This window comes from Hyla sarda, chromosome 10, assembly GCF_029499605.1.
Source record: "Hyla sarda isolate aHylSar1 chromosome 10, aHylSar1.hap1, whole genome shotgun sequence".
Classification (NCBI taxonomy): domain Eukaryota; kingdom Metazoa; phylum Chordata; class Amphibia; order Anura; family Hylidae; genus Hyla; species Hyla sarda.
Window position 1 is genome coordinate 53,335,503 of NC_079198.1, and position 20,626 is coordinate 53,356,128.

A 20,626-nucleotide genomic window follows, 5' to 3' on the forward strand; every position below is an offset into this window, starting at 1 on the left:
TATTTTTTCAACAGCAGGAGGGCTACAGTTTGAGACCACTATATAGTGATCTATAAACTGTATTCCTCCAGATCTTGCAAGACTACAACTCCTAGCATGCCCAAACAACTGTTTGCTGTCTGGGCATGTTGGGAATTTTAATTTTGCAACAGGACAACAGTTTGGAGATCACTTTGTAGTGTTCTCTAAAACTGTAGCCCTCCAGATGTTGCAAAACTGCAAATCCCAGCATGTCCAAACAGCAATCAGCTGTCTCGGCATGCTGGGAGTTGTAGTTGCGTACCTCCAGCTATTGCATAACTACATCTCTCAGCATGCCCTTCGGTGATCAGTACATACTGGGAGTTGTAGTTTTGCAACAGCTGGAGGCAGACTGGTTGGAAAACACTGAGTTAGGTAACAGAACCTAACTGAAGGTTTTCCAACCAGTGTGTCTCCAGCTGTTGCAAAAGTACAACTCCCAGCATGCACGGTCTGTCAGTGCATGCTGGGAGTTGTAGTTTTGAAACAGCTGGAGGCTTGCCCCCCATGTGAACGTACAGGGTACATTCACACAGGCAGGTTTACAGTAAGTTTCCTGCTTCAAGTTTGGGCTGCGGCAAATTTTTCGCCGCAGTTCAAACTCCTAGCGTGAAACTCACCGTAACACGCCAGTGCGAATGTACCCTAAAAACACTACACTACACTAACACATAATAAAGAGTAAAACACTACATATACGCCCCTTACACTGCCCCAATAAAAATGAAAACCGTATTGTATGGCAGTGTTTCCAAAACGGAGCCTCCAGCTGTTGCAAAACAACAACTCCCAGCATTTCCGGACATCCACTGACTGTCCAGGCATGCTGGGAGTTTAGCAACAGCTGGAGGCACCCTGTTTGGGAATCACTGGTGTAGAATACCCCTATGTCCACCCTATGCGATCCCTAATTTAGTCCTCAAATGCGCATGGAGCTCTCTCACTTCGGAGCCCTGACGTATTTCAAGGAAACAGTTTAGGGCCACATATGGGGTATCTCCGTACTCGGGAGAAATTACACTACAAATTTTGTGGGGCTTTTTCTCCTTTTACCCCTTATGAAAAGGAAAAGTTGGGGCTACACCAGCTTGTTAGTGTAAAAAAATAGAAATCTTTACACTAACATGCTGGTGGGGCCCTTTTTATTTTGACAAGCGTTAAAAGGAAAAAAAGACCGCCAAAATTTGTAACGCAATTTCTCCTGAGTACAGTAATACCCCATATGTAGGCGTAAAATGCTTTGCGGGCGCACAACAAGGCTCAGGAGTGAGAGCGCACCATGTACATTTGAGGCCTAAATTGGTGATTTGCACAGGGGTGGCCGATTTTACAGCGGTTATGACATAAACACTAAAAAATAAATACCCACATGTGATCCCATTTTGGAAACTATACCCCTCCCGTAAAAGTATAGTGAGCCCTAACACCCCACAGGTGTCTGACAGATTTTATCAACAGTGGTCCGTGAAAATGAAAAATTTAATTTTTCATTTGCACAGCCCACTGTTCCAAAGATCTGTCAAATGCCAGTGGGGTGTAAATACTCACTGCACCCCTTATTAAATTCTGTGAGGGGTGTAGTTTCCAAAAAGGGTCACATGTGGGGGGGGGGGTCCACTGTTCTGGCACCACGGGGGGCTTTGCAAACGCACATGGCCCCTGACTTCCATTCCAAACAATTTTTTCCCCAAAAGCTCAATGGCGCTCCTTTTCTTCTGAGCATTGTAGTGCGCCAACAGAGCACTTGACGTCTACACATGGGGTATTTCCATACTCAGAAGAGATGGGGTTACAAATTGAGGGTCTTTTCTGCTATTAACCCTTGTAAAAATGTGAAATTTGGGGGGCAAAACATTTTAGTGAAAAGTTTTTTTTTTTTTTACATATGCAAAAGTTGTGAAACCCCTGTGGGTATTAAGGCTCACTTTATTCCTTGTTACGTTCCTCAAGGGGTCTAGTTTCCAAAATAGAATGCCATGTGTTTTTGTTTTTTTTGCTGTCCTGGCACCATAGGGGCTTCCTAAATGCAACCTGCCCCCCGAGCAAAATTTGCTCTCAAAAAGCCAAATATGACTCCTTCTCTTCTGAGCATTGTAGTTCGACCGTAATGCACTTCAGGTCAACTTATGGGGTACCTCCATACTCAGAAGAGATGGGGTTACAAATTTTGTTGGGTATTTTCTGCTATTGACCCTTGCAAAAATGTGAAATTTGGGGGGAAACACACATTTTAGTGAAAAAAATATAATTTTTTTTTACATATGCAAAAGTCGTGAAACACCTGTAGGGTATTAAAGCTCACTTAATTCCTTGTTACATTCCTCAAGGGGTCTAGTTTCCAAAATGGTATGGAACGTGTTTTTTTTGTTGTTCTGGCACCATAGGGGCTTCCTAAATGCAACATGCCCCCCAAAAACCATTTCAGAAAAACGTACTCTCCAAAATCCCCTTGTCGCTCCTTCGCTTCTGAGCCCTCTAGTGCACCGCCGAACAATTTACATAGACATATGAGGTATGTGCTTACTCGAGAGAAATTGGGCTACAAACATAAGTATACATTTTCTCCTTTTACCCCTTGTAAAAATTCAAAAATTTGGTCTACAAGAACATGCGAGTGTAAAAAATGAAGATTGTGAATTTTCTCCTTCACTTTGCTGCTATTCTTGTGAAACACCTAAAGGGTTAAAACGCTGACTGAATGTTATTTTGAATACTTTGGGGGGTGCAGTTTTTATAATGGGGTCATTTGTGGGGAATTTCTAAGATGAAGACCCTTCAAATTCACTTCAAACCTGAACTGGTCACTGAAAAATAGTGAGTTTGAAAATTTTGTGAAAAATTGGAAAATTGCTGCTGAACTTTGAAGCCCTCTGGTGTCTTCCAAAAGTAAAAACACGTCAACACGTCATGTAGGCGAACAGGTAAGTAAATTTAAGACTATAACTTCAAACTCTTCAAGGACAATGTACGTCTGTTTTACCAGACATAAGGCGGGACTTAATAAATGAACAATTTATTATGAAAGAAAAAGGTTCACAGTACATATAAAATAGATATTAACAAGACAAAGTTTCACCACACAATAAAATAAATGGGAAAAGCATAGAATCCTTACTTACAAAAAGTTACAGAGTTCTATCCCATGGGGTCTGGTAGGAAATGGCGTATGGCATCCAAAATTAGATCTTGTCCCCCATGCAAGCGCCCCTAGTCCCCCCAGGTCTGTTGTTTTATACCCTGCTATGGACAGGTGATCCCTCTATGTTCCTTGAGTGGGTCAAGGAGGAGAGATAGATAGTGCCCACTTGCTCATGATACCTTTATGCCCAAAGAATCGGAAATTACCCCTAACTTTTATCATGGGTCAGGCACCCTCATCATTTTGTTATATTTGGGTTCTCCATCAAATCCTCTCTCTAGGGGTACCTGACATGACCCCCTTTTTGTCTACGGTTTGCCCAGTGCGGGCAGATCGGGCAGGGATCAACACACAAGGGTCATGTGAGGACTCATTTTAAAGGTAATATGATGGAGAATCCGACCATATATAATAGGGCCAGGGACGCACTTCCCTGACCCCCAAATTTAATATTGAAAAATATAGGATTTTCCAATTGGGTCAACTTCATACATCTCTTTCATCTATTGACACCCAGGCTGGTGCCTTGCTGGCTAAAAATGGTGTTACCTTTCCTGTCATAGAGCAGCTGTGTTAATGAACCCCCTGCTAGGATTAGTCACACCTATACCCAGGCTGGATAGGCATGTAGGCTCCATGGTGCCCTGATCAAAAGAGAATTCATTATTGTTGAAATGCTAAACTCACAGGTAAGGGTAATTGAATTTACAAGATGTACATACAAATGGACATTTTACAGGACATACTGTATTTATCGGCGTATAACACGCACTTTTTAGGCTAAAATTTTTAGCCTAAAGTCTACCTGCGTGTTATATATCGATAAGCGGCTGAAGTTCAATGATTTAAAGCGGGTGCTTTAAATCAATGAACTGCAGCGGCTTTGCAGGTGCAGAGACCTGCCGTCGCTGCCGGCTTCTCTGCCCCTGCCTGTCCTGGGGTCTAGAGCCCTGATGCCGGCCCTTCTCTCCCCCTGCTATCTGTGCCGCTGCCCGTTCTCTCCCCCTGGCTATCGGTGCCGGCGCCCCATTAGCCAGGGGGAGAGAAGCGTCGCCGGCAATGGGGCAGCAGCGCCGATAGCCAGGGGGAGAGAAGGGGCAGCAGCACCCATTGCCGGTGCCACTGCCCCGTTGCCTCCCCCATCCCCGGTTGTATAATTACCTGTTGCCAGGGTCGGGTCCGCGCTGCTTCAGGCCTCCGGTGTGCGTCCCCTGTGTCGTTGCTATGCGCTGCGAGACGCAATGACGTCACTCGTCATTGCGCCGTGCCGTGCAGTGCATAGAAAGGACGCATGGGACGCACACCAGAGGCTTGAAGCAGTGTGGACCCGACCCCGGCAACAGGTAATTATACAACCGGGGATGGAGGAGGCAACGGGGCAGCGGCACCGGCAATGGGTGCCGCTGCCCCTTCTCTCCTCCTGGCTATCAGCGCCGCTGCCCCATTGCCGGCGCCGCTTCTCTCCCCCTGGCTATCGGCGCCAGCAATGGGGCGCCGGCACCGATAGCGAGCGGGAGAGAAGGGCCGGCAGCAGGGCTCTAGACCCCAGGAAAGGCAGGGGGAGTATCGGGGTATACGCATGCACACACACGCACCCTCATTTTACCAAGGATATTTGGTTAAAAAACTTTTTTTACCCAAATATCCTTGGTAAAATGAGGGTGCGTGTCATAGGCCGGTGCGTGGTATACCCCGATAAATATGGTATATCACAAAAGACAACAATCACCCTGCAACATGGATACATATTTTGCCATGGTATATGACAGCCATCACCATGTGCTAATCAGTGTGCACACCACTGATTAGGAAAACACTTTTTTTTTTGCCGCAGGGCTTTTTGCACTTTTTTTTAGTTTAGATTTACTTTATATCTTTGTTCTTAGGGTGGGTTAGTTAGTAGTTTAGGGCTGGTTAGGGTAGGAAGTCACTCACCACACCACACGCAGCACACACACCAATAAAGCTTTCCCCCACACATATACACTTCACCCCCATTAGAGTAGGGAAATGGCCCACAGGAGGTTTTCAGTGGAGGAGGCATATGCCATACTTGCCTCCGACACTGAAAGCGCCACAGAGGACGAGGAAGACCCCACCGTCCTTATTTCTTCCACGTCCTCCTCATCATCTTCTGATGATGAACCACCAAGGTGGCAGAGATGCCGCCATGCGAGGCTGCAAACCTCCTCTGCTCCTGACCCTGTGCTACATGCTAGTATGAGTCCCCCTACTTGTCAAGCCCCCCAGCCAAGTTTACTTGTGCCTGGTACCGGTGAACTTGTCTGGACTAAGCCAGCGGACCACGAGCTCGTGATTCCTGAATTTGTTGGCGACTCAGGAATCAAGATTGACATCGTTGGATTCACTGAAATGGACTATTTAAGTTTTTTTTTTTCATTGACGACTTTGTCAATCTGATGGTTGACCAGATGAACCTGTACGCCCCACAGTTCGTCACCGCAAACCCAGGCTCCTTTTTAGCTAGGCCCGGTGGCTGGTTCCCAGTCAGTGCTGCTGAAAGGAGGACCTTTTGGGCCCTCGTGCTGTATATGGGCCTAGCTAAAAAACAAAGGTCAGGCAGTACTGGAGTGGGGACGCCCTCTACTAGACCCTGCTCTATAGTATGGCCATGACCCGTCCCCGGTTCGAGGCCATTCGGAAATGTTTGCATTATGCTGATAATGCAGCATGCATGTCCCCCCCCCCCCCCAAACTGATCCCGTGTATGACAGCCTGTATAAAATCAGGCTCGCCATCAATCACTTCGGGGCCACATTTTGGGAGGCCTATGTCCCTGGAAGGGAGGTCTCTATTGATGAGTCTCTCATCAGCTTTAATACATCCCAACCAACCGAGCGTGGTATGGCGTGAAGATGTATAAACTTTACAAGAGTACCTCAGGGTACACATGCAAGTTTATAGTGTATGAAAGACGAGATTGCCGTCTTGAACCCCTAGAATGTCCCCCCACTCTGGGTGTTAGTGGGAAAATTGTTTGGGGCCTTTTGCACCCATTGCTAGATAAAGGTTAGCACCTTTACATGGATAACTTTTACACTAGTATCCCTCTCTTCACATCCCTTGCCGCCAGATCCACGCTCGCTTGTGGGACAGTCCGGAAGAATCAAAGAGGCCTTCCTTCCTATCCCCTGCAGACTCCTATCCCCCGGGGTGAATCCATGCCTTTTCCCATGAAAACCTGTTGCTGGTAAGGTATAAGGACAAGAGGGATGTCCTTATGCTCACCACAATTCATGGGAATGGCAGCACCCCTGTCCCTGTGTGAGGTACCGTGGGGCAGGTCCTCAAGCCCGATTGTATTCTGGACTACAATCGGTATATGGGGGAGGAGTTGATATTTCTGATCAAGTCCTCAAGCCATAAAATGCCACGCGCAAAATAAAAATGGTACAAAAAAAGTTGCGGTCTACATGATACAGGTTGCTATATATAACTCTTTTGTACTGTCCCAGCACGCTGGCAACACTGGGACATTCCTGCAGTTCCAAGAGAATGTTCTAAAGGCCCTCATCTTTGGTGACCGCCAAAGGGTGGGTCAGAGCACCTCTGGAACTTCGGTTCCCCAGAACCTGCCCAACACTTTCCAGGTGAGGTCCTCACACTGGAAAGAAGGGACGATCCCAGAAAAAATGCAGTGTGTGTCACAGGAGGTGGATTCGGAAGGACACCACCACTCAATGTGACACTTGCCCCGATCATCCGGGCGTCTGCATTAAAAACTGCTTCAGGGCGTATCACACTTCCATGGAGCACTAAATTTGAATCCTTTTCCCTAATTTTAATTTCCCAGAATTCAAGTCCAATGTACCAGTCCAGAGAACATTGCCTTCCAAATTTTAAAACCAAACAACCCCCCCCAAAAAATAAAAATAAAATAATATTTCCCCCCCAAAGAAATGGGTCATGGGACACAGAGTCAACAGCCTTGAGGGTTTGCAGTTGCCTCAAATGTGCAACGCTTTCTCCCCACCTGAGTGGGTTGCGCATTTGAGGTAACAGATTGGGGATGCCCATACACATCACATTCCCAGAATGAAGATTCAGAGCATAGGGTTTGGGGCGGACTTCATTTTTACTTTTGGTTATACTCTGGGTCATCATTCTGGGAAAATAATTGGCATATCAGTACTAAAATTGCAATTTTCATTTTCCCCAAACTACACGTCATCCATTCCAGGAAAATAAATTCAGGGAACGCCTGTCTGTTCCAAATGTTCAATTCACCCCTATACACCTTCCCTAGGTCGTGTACTGTTCGTAATAGGCTCACAAGTGAGTATTCCTCTCTTGTATTTTCCTCTGAATGTATATAATTGTTAGGTCCTTAAGAAACATCGGCCTCAAATGCGAAGAGTTCTCGCTCATGAGCTCTGTTGTATTTCCAGGCGACTCTGAAAGTAACTTACTCCACAAGCTCCGCTCTGCATCTCCTGGTGAATGTGTCAGTCCGGCTTGCAAGCCACATCTCATTTCACAAAGACATGCCATATTTTAAGACCCACCCCTTTTATTATCTACCATTTTTGTGCATCCGGGATGTGTGAACCGAATACAGTCCCACACAGGTTTACTTGCTAATTGATAGAACGTCATCCAAGAATTGTAAGAGAAGCCCATAAGTATTGACAAAGATCATAGGAAGCCAAGCATTCCCAAAACATCTATAGCAGTCATAAGAAAACAAAACATACACAACATTTTACATAGCAATACACTGTTAATTTCTTTGCCAGGATCACCTTCAAAATAATTTAAAAATGTAATTGTAGATTATTTTGCAACCTATTGCCTCTTTTATTTTCTTACTGAAAAGAACCATATCCCTCAGCTTGCTTTAAACAGTTTTTATATATGTATGTGGTAAGAGGGCTACGGTGGAGCTTTTGATGTGTTTAGAGAAAACTCTGTAAAGATCAGCAGCTGTTGTATATTTGTGTTTAAACTTTTCGTATTGCGCTTTGTATTTTTTCTAAAAAAAAAAAAAAAAGAGAAAGGAAAATGTCAGTGCACAGAAATAAATAACAGTTATGATGATATCTAATAATATATTATTATGTAAAAAGGCTAAATACACTAGTGACCAGTGTCAGGCAGCTGCTGCCAAGGAAAATAAAATCATGGGGTGCATCAATAGGGAAATTGTAATGGCCGCCCCTTTATATAGTGGGGGGCTGGACTAAAGCCCATTGGTCCACCGCTACTATGAGTAGTTTGCGTGGCCGTTCAGGCAGTAGGGGTAGTGGTGAGAAGTAGTGGGACTTCAGGAGGCTACAGCGCGAGTTGAGATCACTGCAAGACCTGCTTCAGTACGGCTCGGATGTCAGGGGGGAGCTAGAGGAGACCAAAAAGAGCAGGAATCCAAGCGAATTGTCTTTCGTTCTGGGGTGGAGAACCTGGAAAAGGAAGAGGAAACCTGGTTGGGTGGAAAACAAGAGGAAATGGGTGTGTGTACTGTCTGTAATCCTAACCAGTGGGGAATTGATGTGTACAGACTACTGACGTCTAGGGAAGCCAGTATAGCATTGTCCGGTAATTAAATGTTTTCTATTTTGGTCAGAAAATCGGAAGTGTCTTTGATGTATGAAGGAGCCTTTCTGCGATTTCGAAAGTGGCCGGTTAAAATTTTTTAGGTATCCAAAAATTAAGTCCTTTGGATAGCAATTCCACACATGCATCTTTTAAATCCACACCTGAAAGATTCACTACTGCATTAGGCATTAAAGTGATATACACAACATTCTGGAAACAACAGGGGGAGACCATGCAGGGGAGCCCCCAGGTCATTGAGGGTCTCAACCTGACAGGGCCTAAAGGTAGTACAGGACCATGTTCTGTACTGGGACATTACACACACTGCAACAGGGATTTTGGCCCACTCCTCCATCCAGACCTCCTCCAGATCCTTCAGGTTATGAGGCTGTCGCTGGGCAATACAGCCTTTCAGCTCCCCCAAAGATTTTCTTTTGGGTTCAGGTCTGGAGACTGGCTAGGCCACTCAGCAAAAAGTGCTAGCTACAGCTCTGTCTGTAATGCACATCACATCATGTAACAATGATTAGCACTTACCTGCTCACTCTTATAAGAGCCTTGTAGTTAGCAGAATTGGTTTAAAGATGTTTAATAATTTATGAAAAGTGACTTGTAAATGTAATAAATAATCATAATTTATTGGGCGTTGTGGGAAGGCTGGTGGCATTATGTTTGGAGGAGGCTGGAGTTATTTGTAGGGAAAAGGGGAGGATAATGCTGGAGAAGTGCAGAGCCTAATACTAATATGTGTTTCAGCACTGTATTTCAGCACACCCATTGTGCTCACAAACCAATCTGTCAGTATGTTAATAAAGTGTGGAAGAAAACCCACAGAAACATGGGGAAAACATACAAAATCCACACAGATGTTGTCCTATTGGTTGGATCTGAACCTAGGGCTAGCGGTACTACCTTTGGGTGGTTACATAGGCAAACTACGCCCTGGCATCACAAACACGAAGGGTTTAATACCATCTACCCCTGGGCAACACCATCTGCCCCTTACACCTCACGCCCCGTGGCTCACCCATATTCGAATTCGGAATATTTTGAGAATATATAGACGAATATTCGTCCTATGTTTGCGGAATTTGCATATTCGCTATGTTCATTCCCTTTCTTTTCCCATGCGAAAATCGTAATGAAAATCGCATAGTGCTGTAATGTAATGATAAAATATAAGATTAATCAAGAGATATGATAGATTGGTGGACACTGAGGAACCACCTGGAGAGTCCCGTCCCCTAATAGAAGATTCATTATATAATGGAGTTACGGAGTCAAATTACTCAGAATATAAAAATGGTTTATCTTAACCAGATAACCCCTGTATGTTCTCTCCTATGTTGTTTCTAGAGGAATTTTACTCACCATACCTGGTTCTCCTCATTGAAAAGTCATAGGCATCTACTGTAATACTTTATGTATTTATACTATATATATTTAAGCCTGCAAATGGAAAAATGTATAATATAAAATCTTTTATAAATTGTGAAACCACACATGTGGTTTATTCAGCAGTATTTACCAAATGCAATGTACAATATATAGGTTGCACCTCAAGAAAATTAAAAAAAAACGGTTTTATGAGCATTTTTATGTACAACAAGGGGAAATAGTGGTTCTCGTGCACTGGTCTAAGTAGGCATATATTGGAAGTACATTCAGGGGATGTCCAACTTAAAGGAGTAGTCCGGCCGCAGCGATGTCCCGCCTTGGCCGGTGATAGGCTGAAGCTCCGTGTGACGTGCCGGGCTAACAGGAAGTAAGAAGCAAAAAACAGCCCGGCGACCAAACACCTGTACTGGAGCTCCGGGGGCACGTAGGCAGGCAAGAGAAAGTTTGTTTTCTTTTTTTTTTTGCAGCCCGGAACGGATAAAATAAGAAAAGTGCGCGCCGGACTACTCCTTTAAAACACATGTCCCCTGTCCACAAGATAGGGGATAAGTGTCAGTTTATGGGGAGTATGACCGATTAGACCCCATGCGACCTTAAGAAAGGGGACTCAGAATGGAGCACCAAACCGCTTGTGTGTGATGCCATTTTATTTATTGTCTTTTGTAATACCGGAGATAGCCAATAGCTCCCAAAGGCAGTAAGTGGACCAGCAACATGCATGCATGACCCGGTGCTCCCTTTCGAGTTTAGACTTAGACCCAGAGGAAAAGTTGCTGAGTTGCCCAATGAATTAGATCACTTTTTTTCGTTTTTGAAAAGGACTCTTAAAAATGAAAGAAGCGATCTGATTGGTTGCTATGGGCAACTCAGCAACTTTTCCTCTGGACAAGTTTTGATAAATCTCCCCCATCATCCAGTGAGTAGAAAGGATTTATTCAAATGCAAATGCAGGATTTATTCAAATGCAACGTGTTTCACCGCACTTGTGCGGCCGCCTGAGGAAGACGCGCAAGTGCGGTGAAACGCGTTGCATTTGAATAAATCCTTTCTACTCACTGGACGTGTCCTTTCCTGGTCAGCGCCGCAATTCATCCACTACTCTGTGGAAGTCAGCACCTACTTTATCTCACAAGGTCGAGGGGGCTGCAGACCAGGTCCATTTACTCACCCACGCTGACCATTGTTGTGTGTGAGTTCACACAACCGCCTGTGGTAAAAGTTTTCACATCAATCAGTTTGATGACAATTTCACGCTATGGAGCACTCTTCCATCTTGTTTTAGCTTCTATGGACTGAGGAAGTCATTGTGAAGAGTAAACTGGAACTTTAGTATACTAATAGTAAATAGCTAAAATTAAAGAGCGCAGAGTTATGCCAAAGAGATATAAAGTCCCCTAACAAAATATCCACCGCAGGTACTTCAGAAGGAATGGGTAGAGGAGCATAGGCGTGCGCAGCCTATTGCATTAGGGTGTGCACCCTAAAGCACAAACTCACTCCGCGCATGCGTGTGTGTGTTTATGTATGCATATATATATATATATATATATATATATATATACACACACACATACATATACACACACACACTCTTGCTTGCATAGTGTAGGAGGATTGTATCCAGGGCCGGTTTTAGGCTTAACATGGCCATGGGCAAAATCAGAAGTGGGGTCCCAAAAGTCATAATAGTGCACTAATCAGATTAGCACTATTAGTCACTTCAAATACCATAAAAAATATCTAAAAAGCAAAAAAAAAAAAAATGGTACCGATAAAAACTACAAATCACAGCGCTAAAAATGACCCTCACATCCCCATATACAGAAAAATAAAAGTGCTATAGGGATCAAAATAGTACAATTTTATATTTTTGTATAGTTCCCCCACATTAGGTTGGCAGTATAGTTCCCCCACATTAGGTTGGCAGTATAAATCTCCCACATTAGGATGGAAATATATTTCCCCCACATTAGGTTGGCAGTATAGTTCCCCCACATTAGGTGTAGTATAGTTCCCCCACATTAGGTTAGTAGTACAGTTCCCCCACATTAGGTTGGCAGTATAGTTCCCCCACATTAGGTGCAGTATAGTTCCCCCACATTAGGTTAGTAGTACAGTTCCCCCACATTAGGTTGGCAGTATAGTTCCCCCACATTAGGTTGGCAGTATAGTTCCCCCACATTAGGTTAGTAGTACAGTTCCTCCACATTAGGTGCAGTACAGTTCCCCCACAGGTGCAATATAGTTCCTCCACATTAGGTGCAGTACAGTTCCCCCACATTAGGTGTAGTATAGTTCCCCCACATTAGGTGCAGTATAGTTCCCCACATTAGGTGCAGTACAGTTCCCCCACATTAGGTGCAGTATAGTTCCTCCACATTAGGTGCAGTATAGTTCCCCCACATTAGGTGCAATATAGTTCCCCCACATTAGGTGCAGTACAGTTCCCCCACATTAGGGGCAATATAGTTCCCCCACATTAGGTGCAGTACAGTTCCCCCACATTAGGTGCAGTATAGTTCTCCACATTAGGTGCAGTATAGTTATAATTGTAGGGAGGAGGACAAGTCTAGAATTTACCATGAGGCTTACGGGACTAATTCTACCCCTGATCTTATATTTGCCAAGGGGTTCAATGGGCGGAGCCAATGGGTTGTCGAAATTAGGTTTTGCCTAGAGTGTCAAAAATCCATGCACCAGCCCTGACTAGACCTCCCACTTGTGTGTATGTTTGCTGGTGTTTATAGGGAGGCATTTGATGTGGATTTGAAAAAAAAATTGTAAGTTGAATGGTAAAACTCATGTTTTTCTTTACAGAAGAACGCTTTTACTATAAGATGGGGGCACAGAGGGGGGAATATTCCAAATAGAATTTTTTTTTGCACCAGATTGGTTGAAAAAGTGATGCGGCACCCAGCAAGCTTGGAGCAGCATGCACGTTGTAGTTTTGGGTCTGCAGCTGACCCAAAACTAGGACTCCCAGCATGTTACACCATAATGTAAAATGTACTCCTATATAGATGTGTGGAGTTGTAGTTTGGGTCATCATAGATTGTATCAGGGCATGCTGGGAATTGTAGTTGGTAACTGCACCTCCCAGCATTACATTCCTTCAAGGAATGCAATGCTGGGATTTGCAGTTACCAACTACAATTCCCAGCATGCCCTGATACAATATATGGTGACCAAAACTACAACTCCCATTATGTTGCACTGAGGGTGCTGTGTGTGTGTGTGTGTGTGTGTGTGAAGTGCTGTGTGTGAGTGTGTGTGTGTGGGGGGGGGGTGCTGTGTGTGTGTGTGGAGGGGGTGCAATGTGTGAGTGTGGGGGGGGGGGGTGCTGTGTGTGAGTGTGGGGGGGGTGCTGTGTGTGAGTGGGGGGGGGGTGCTGTGTGTGGAGGGGGTGCTGTGTGTGAGTATGGGGGGGGGGGTGGTGCTGTGTGTGTGTGTTTGAGGGGTGCTATGGGTGCTCTGTGGGGGATTGCGTACATAATACATACATAATATAAAATACATACATAATACATAAAAAAAATAAAAAAATGTTTATTTCAGCTCCCGGGTCGGTGCTGTAGTAGTTTTTAGTATATTTGCTGGTAGAAGAGCACGGACTGCAGAGAACAGGCCGTGTCCCGTGTATCAGAACAAAGGAAAAAAGAAAGTTGCCTCTTTCAAGGTGCTTGTAGTATTAAAACATCAAACCTTTAATCTGTAAGCATTAAAAATAGAAAAAGGTGACATCAATCATTAAAGAGAAGTGAAACGCCAACACGTTTTGAGCAAAATGTCGCTCTTAATCATGGCTATATGTAGCCCAAAACGCACTGGAGTTTCACTTTTCTTTTATGATGTCACCCTTTTCTATTTTTAATGTTTACAGATTAAAGGTTTGATGTTTTAATACAAGCACCGTTATCCTTGGAAGAGACGGAGGAAACTTTATTTTTTCTTTTGTTCTGATTCATAATACATATATACATACGTCATACATACATACACACATCATACATGCATAACCTACACACATATATATATATATATTATATATATATATATATATATATATATATACACACATACATACATAATGCATAAATACATACTGTATGCATACAAACATCTTACATGCATACATCTTACATACATATGCACACCATACATAATACATACACAAATCCATTATATATACATAGACATCATACATAAATACATCATACATACATAACATACAGTACATACATAACATATATATGGTATGTATGTACTGTATGTTCTGTATGTATGATGTATTTATGTATGATGTGTGTGTATATGTAATGGATTTGTGTATGTATTATGTATGGTGTGCATATGTATGTATGTATGTATGATGTTTGTATTTATGCATTATATATATATATATATATATATATGTATGTATATATATTATACATACATAATGCATAAATACAAACATCATACATACATAATACATACATATGCACACCATACATAATACATACACAAATCCATTACATATACACACACATCATACATAAATACATCATACATACATAATACACACCATACATACATATTACACACACCATACATACATAATACACACCATACATACATAATACACACCATACATACATATTACACACACCATACATACATATTACACACACCATACATACATAATACACACCATACATACATAATACACACACCATACATACATATTACACACACCATACATACATACATATTACACACATCATACATACATATTACACACATCATACATACATATTACACACATCATACATACATATTACACACATCATACATACATATTACACACACACCATACATACATATTACACACACCATACATACATATTACACACATCATACATACATATTACACACACACCATACATACATATTACACACACCATACATACATATTACACACATCATACATACTACACACATCATACATACATATTACACACATCATACATACATATTACACACATCATACATACATATTACACACACCATACATACATATTACACACACCATACATACATATTACACACATCATACATACATATTACCCACACCATACATACATATTACACACATCATACATACATATTACACACACCATACATACATATTACACACATCATACATACATATTACACACACCATACATACATATTACACACACCATACATACATATTACACACATCATACATACATATTACACACACCATACATACATATTACACACATCATACATACATATTACACACACCATACATACATATTACACACACCATACATACATATTACACACACCATACATACATATTACACACATCATACATACATATTACACACACCATACATACATATTACACACACCATACATACATATTACACACATCCCACCCCCCTCCCGTCCTCGGTCTTTGCACTTTTCTTACCTGAGGCAGCCATGTTGGGGTCAGAGGTCGGGCACGTCCACTCCCATCTGCTGTACACTTTGCACCATCGCCCACTTCTTCCTCATGCCGAGGAATGGACACTCGGTGCCAGGAGTTGCGGCCAGGAGCATCCCAGGAGGTGTAAGCAGACGTGCGCAGCTGCGGGGCAGCCCCTGCGTCTGCAGTTAGCGCAGCAGTGTGCGCGGCCGGGGAAGGGGGAGGAGCGGCCCGGAGGAAGGGGAAAAGAGTGGCCCAGAGGAAGGGGGGATAGAGCGGCCCAGAGGAAGGGGGGATAGAGCGGCCGGAGGACGGGTGATAGAGCGGCCTGAGCCGCAAATAAAAAAAAATGCATTTTTAAACATCCGGTGTTCCCTGAAAGTCTTTCAGGGCACACCGGATGTTTAAACATGCATTTTTTTTTAAATTTGCGGCTCCGGCCAATCTATCCCCCGTCCTCTGGCTGGTGATGTCGGGGATGTCCAGTGGGGCTGGGGTTTAGTAGTGAGGGGAAAAAAAAAGTCCTGCAGCAGCGGGCCGCGGCTGCGGTGATTAGGGTGTGCCTGTGCACACCCGGCACACCCCGTGTGCACGCCTATGTAGAGGAGGACGAGGGTGATGGCCGTAGACGATGAAGAACAGGGAAGTTTTAGTAGCTTCAGAGTCCCGATGGTTATACGAAAACTCTGCCCAAGGAAACAGGTTGGCCCAATCCTCTTGCCGAGCAGAAATGAAATGATGAAGATAATCTCCGAGGATTTGATTCCAAACGGTAACTCAGTAGTAAAACAACTATATAAGCACTTTAGAATTTATTACAAAGACACAAAAGGGAAAAGGCAAAACTAGTCCATTAAACCTTAGACCCACAAGACATGCAGGCATAATAATAAAATATTAAGGTACATTTTGGGGGTATTCCCCCCCCCTATACCCCAATCAGATCGTGTCTTTCATTTTTCCCAGGCCTCTCTAAAAATGAAAGAAGCGATCTGATTGGTTGCTATGGGCAACTGCACCACTCTTCCTCTGCACAGGTTTTGATGAATCTCCCCCTATGTGTCTGATTCGTCTCTTGAGTACTCTCATTTGTTTTTGTTTTTCTGTGATGTAATGCCATATATTATACTACACTGTGACCTTCTTAAAACATTGCTATTCTTACCAAAGATGATTGTGTGGTAAAAATTCCTTCCCGACTTCAAATATGACAATCAGAATAGATCCCTGGATCAACCTTCTATCCGTATAGATCTAGAATCCATAACCTGTGTGTTATTATTCTCCAAAGATGCATCCAGACCCCTTTTAAAATTATTTTACCGAGTTAACCATGACCACCTCCTCTGGCCGAGAGTTCCATAGTCTCACTGCTCTTACAGTAAAGAACCCCCGTCTGTGCTTTAAATCAACTGATGCCAAAAAGTTAAATAGATTTGTTAACTACTTCTATTTAAAAATCTTAATTCTGTTATAAGGTGGGAGCCGCCTGCCGCAGCAAGTCGCAAACACCTTCAGTACTCATTGTGCTGTCAACCCTGCCATGCAAAAATTGTAGCCATATGCATTTTTTGTTTGTGTTTAATTTTTTTTTAAATATGTGAGGGAGTGGGTAGGTGATTTTAATGTTTAATATGGCATTTATTAAAAAAAAATTTAAATATTTTTAGTTCTCATATGGGACTTTATTTTGCAATAGTTTGACCAGTGGTACAGCAAACTGCATAACTTCACATTTCCTATAAAATATGGAGGATAATCTCTGCCCCAGATTTTACTGTAAATCTATTTGTGGTGGTTGCCTTGTGGGTGTGAGTGTTGGTCGGGATGTTGCTGGTGTTGTTAGGGTGTTGTTAACCCTTGTCAGTCCTGATGCCAGGGTGAGGGTTAAATGCTGTATGACTTGGCCTATCGCCACCCTTCCCATGGACGATAGGTGTTTGCAGAATAAAGTATTGTCCACAACCAGAGCTTCGCTGAAATCTTGCATAAACTTTACTGAAGATTTTCTGTAACATGCGAACATAAGAACAGTCTTTGAAACAGAGTCTATGAACAGTTTAGCTGAGATTGACCATTGGTTGGGACTTTTAGTAAGTTATTTAGCTTGTAGGGATTTAGTATGCGCAGATCTGCTGGATTTAGGGTTATGTTTAGGTCCAGGGTCCTTGCCAATAGTTTCGGAGAATTTAGAAGAACTCACTGTGTAATTCAGCCGAGGCCGCAAGGCTTTGGCCTAGTAATTGTCGTTGAAAGTTACAGAGGTCCTACCTCATTCAGTGACAGCAACCCAAGAGAGAGAATAATGGCCGCCGCTCCCTTATATGAGCAGGGGCTGGCCGTTTTTGGATTGGTCCACACCATTTGTCAATCAGCCTCACAAAGCATTGTGGGTATCACATGGCCTATGAAACTCCAAAGGTCCTTTTCACTAACCATAGAGACTAAAGCCTCGTCACGTGACCCGCAGGTCCTGCGATGCTAGCACAAGGTAAGTACACTTTCTATATGCATTTATACACATTTACCTTAACAATATATTAACTATCTAAGGGGTGACTATGGGAAGACTACACCTGAGGACCCCACGGTTCCTAGGAACTCTGACTTTGGGGACCCCTACCAAGGTACTGTATGTAATACGGTACCGGGACACCACATATATATATAAAACTCATTGGCGCCCTAGGGAGCGGGGCCGCGCGCGCCGGGACAGCACAGACGGGGAACGAGTCTGGTAAGCGGGTCGGGATGCGCACCACGAGCGGGCGCGTCCCGCATCGCGAATCGCATCCCTGCTGGGGACATTATCGCAGCGCACCCGGTCAGCAGGTCTGATCGGGGCGCTGCGAACAGGAGAACGCTGTGAGTGCTCCGGGGAGGAGCGGGGACCCAGAGTGCTCGGCGTAACAGTACCCCCCCTTGGGTCTCCCCCTCTTTTTAGAACCTGAAAATTTGCAGATAAGGTCCTTGTCAAGGATGTTATCCTCGGGTTCCCATGACCTCTCCTCCGGGCCGCAATTCTCCCAATCTACAAGAATTTTTTTTTTACCTCTGACCGTCTTGGATGCAAGAACCGAGAAGACATCTGAGGACCCGGAGACAGGAGTAGGAGCAACAACCTTGGGAGAGAAGCGGTTAAGGATAAGCGGTTTTAGGAGAGAGACATGAAAAGCATTGGGAATACGGAGAGAAGGAGGAAGAAGGAGTTTGTAGGAGACAGGGTTGATTTGGCACTTGATTTTAAAGGGTCCAAGATAACGTTGTCCCAGTTTATAACTGGGGACACGGAAGCGGATATACTTGGCAGAGAGCCACACTTTGTCTCCAGGAGCAAAGACAGGAGGAGTTCTTCTTTTTTTGTCGGCATGTTTCTTCATCCAGGATGAGGCCTGTATGAGAGATTTTTGAGTCTCTTTCCAGATGGTGGAGAAGTCCCGGGTCACCTAATCAACAGCGGGCAAACCAGAAGGCGTGGGAGTGGGGAGGGAGGAAGAAGGTGATGGCCGTACACCACAAAGAATGGGGATTTAGCGGAGGACTCAGAGACTTTGAAATTGTATGAGAATTTGGCCCATGGTAGAAGATCGGCCCAGTCATCCTGGCGGGATGAAATAAAATGTCGCAAATAGTCACCAAGAACCTGATTAACTCTCTCCACTTGTCCATTGGATTGGGGATGATAGGAAGACGAGAAGTTTAATCTGATTTTAAGCTGATTACAGAGGGCCCTCCAGAATTTCGACACAAATTGAACGCCTCTATCCGAGACGATATGCGCAGGAAGCCCGTGAAGGCGAAAAATGTGCACAAAAAATTGTTTCGCCAACTGTGGTGCAGAAGGAAGACCTGGAAGTGGAATAAAATGTGCCATCTTGGAGAAACGATCAACGACCACCCAAATAACTGTGTTGCCATGGGATAAAGGCAGGTCTGTAATAAAGTCCATAGCAATCTGAGACCATGGTAGCTCAGGAACAGGCAGAGGATGAAGGAGACCGACAGGCTTTTGACTAGGAGTTTTGTCCCGGGCACAGACTGTACAAGCCCGAACAAAATCAGCAACATCTGCTTCCAGGGTAGGCCACCAATAAAAACGAGAGATGAGCTGGATAGACTTTTTGACGCCAGCATGGCCGGCGAGGTGTGAGGAGTGTCCCCACCTGAGAATCCTGAGGCGCTGGCGTGGAGGGACGAAGGTCTTTCCAGGAGGAGTTTGTCTGATGGAAGCTGGGGAAGCAGAGATCAGACAGTCAGGAGGAATAATGTGTTGCAGGGAGGCTTCCATTTCAGAGGCATCCGAGGAACAAGAGAGGGCGTCAGCCCTGATGTTCTTGTCATCGGGGCGAAAATGAATTTCAAAGTTAAAACGGGCAAAAAACAATGACCACCTAGCCTGGCGAGGGTTCTGCCATTGGGCAGATTGAAAATAAGAGAGATTCTTGTGATCAGTGTATATAATAATTGGGTATTTGGACCCCTCCAGCAGGTGCCTCCATTCCTCGAGGGCCAGTTTTATGGCCAGTAGTTCTCGATCACCAATGGAGTAATTTTTCTCCGCCGGAGAGAAGGTCCTAGAAAAGAAACCACAAGTAACTCCATGTCCGGTAGAGTTTTTCTGTAGGAGTACAGCTCCGGCTCCCACCGAGGAGGCGTCTACCTCCAGTGAGAAGGGTTTAGATGGATCAGGTCTGGAGAGTACGGGAGCAGAAGAAAAGGCAGTTTTGAGACGGTTGAACGCCTCGTCCGCTTGAGGAGGCCAGGACTTGGGGTTGGCGTTTTTCTTGGTTAGGGCCACAATTGGGGCCACAATGGTGGAAAAATGTGGAATAAATTGTCTGTAGTAATTGGCAAACCCCAAGAAACGTTGGATAGCTCGGAGTCCGGAGGGACGTGGCCAATCCAACACGGCCGACAGTTTGTCTGGGTCCATTTGAAGTCCCTGTCCAGAGACTAAATATCCTAGGAAGGAAAGAGATTGGCATTCAAAGAGACATTTCTCCATCTTGGCATATAACTGATTGTCCCGGAGTCTC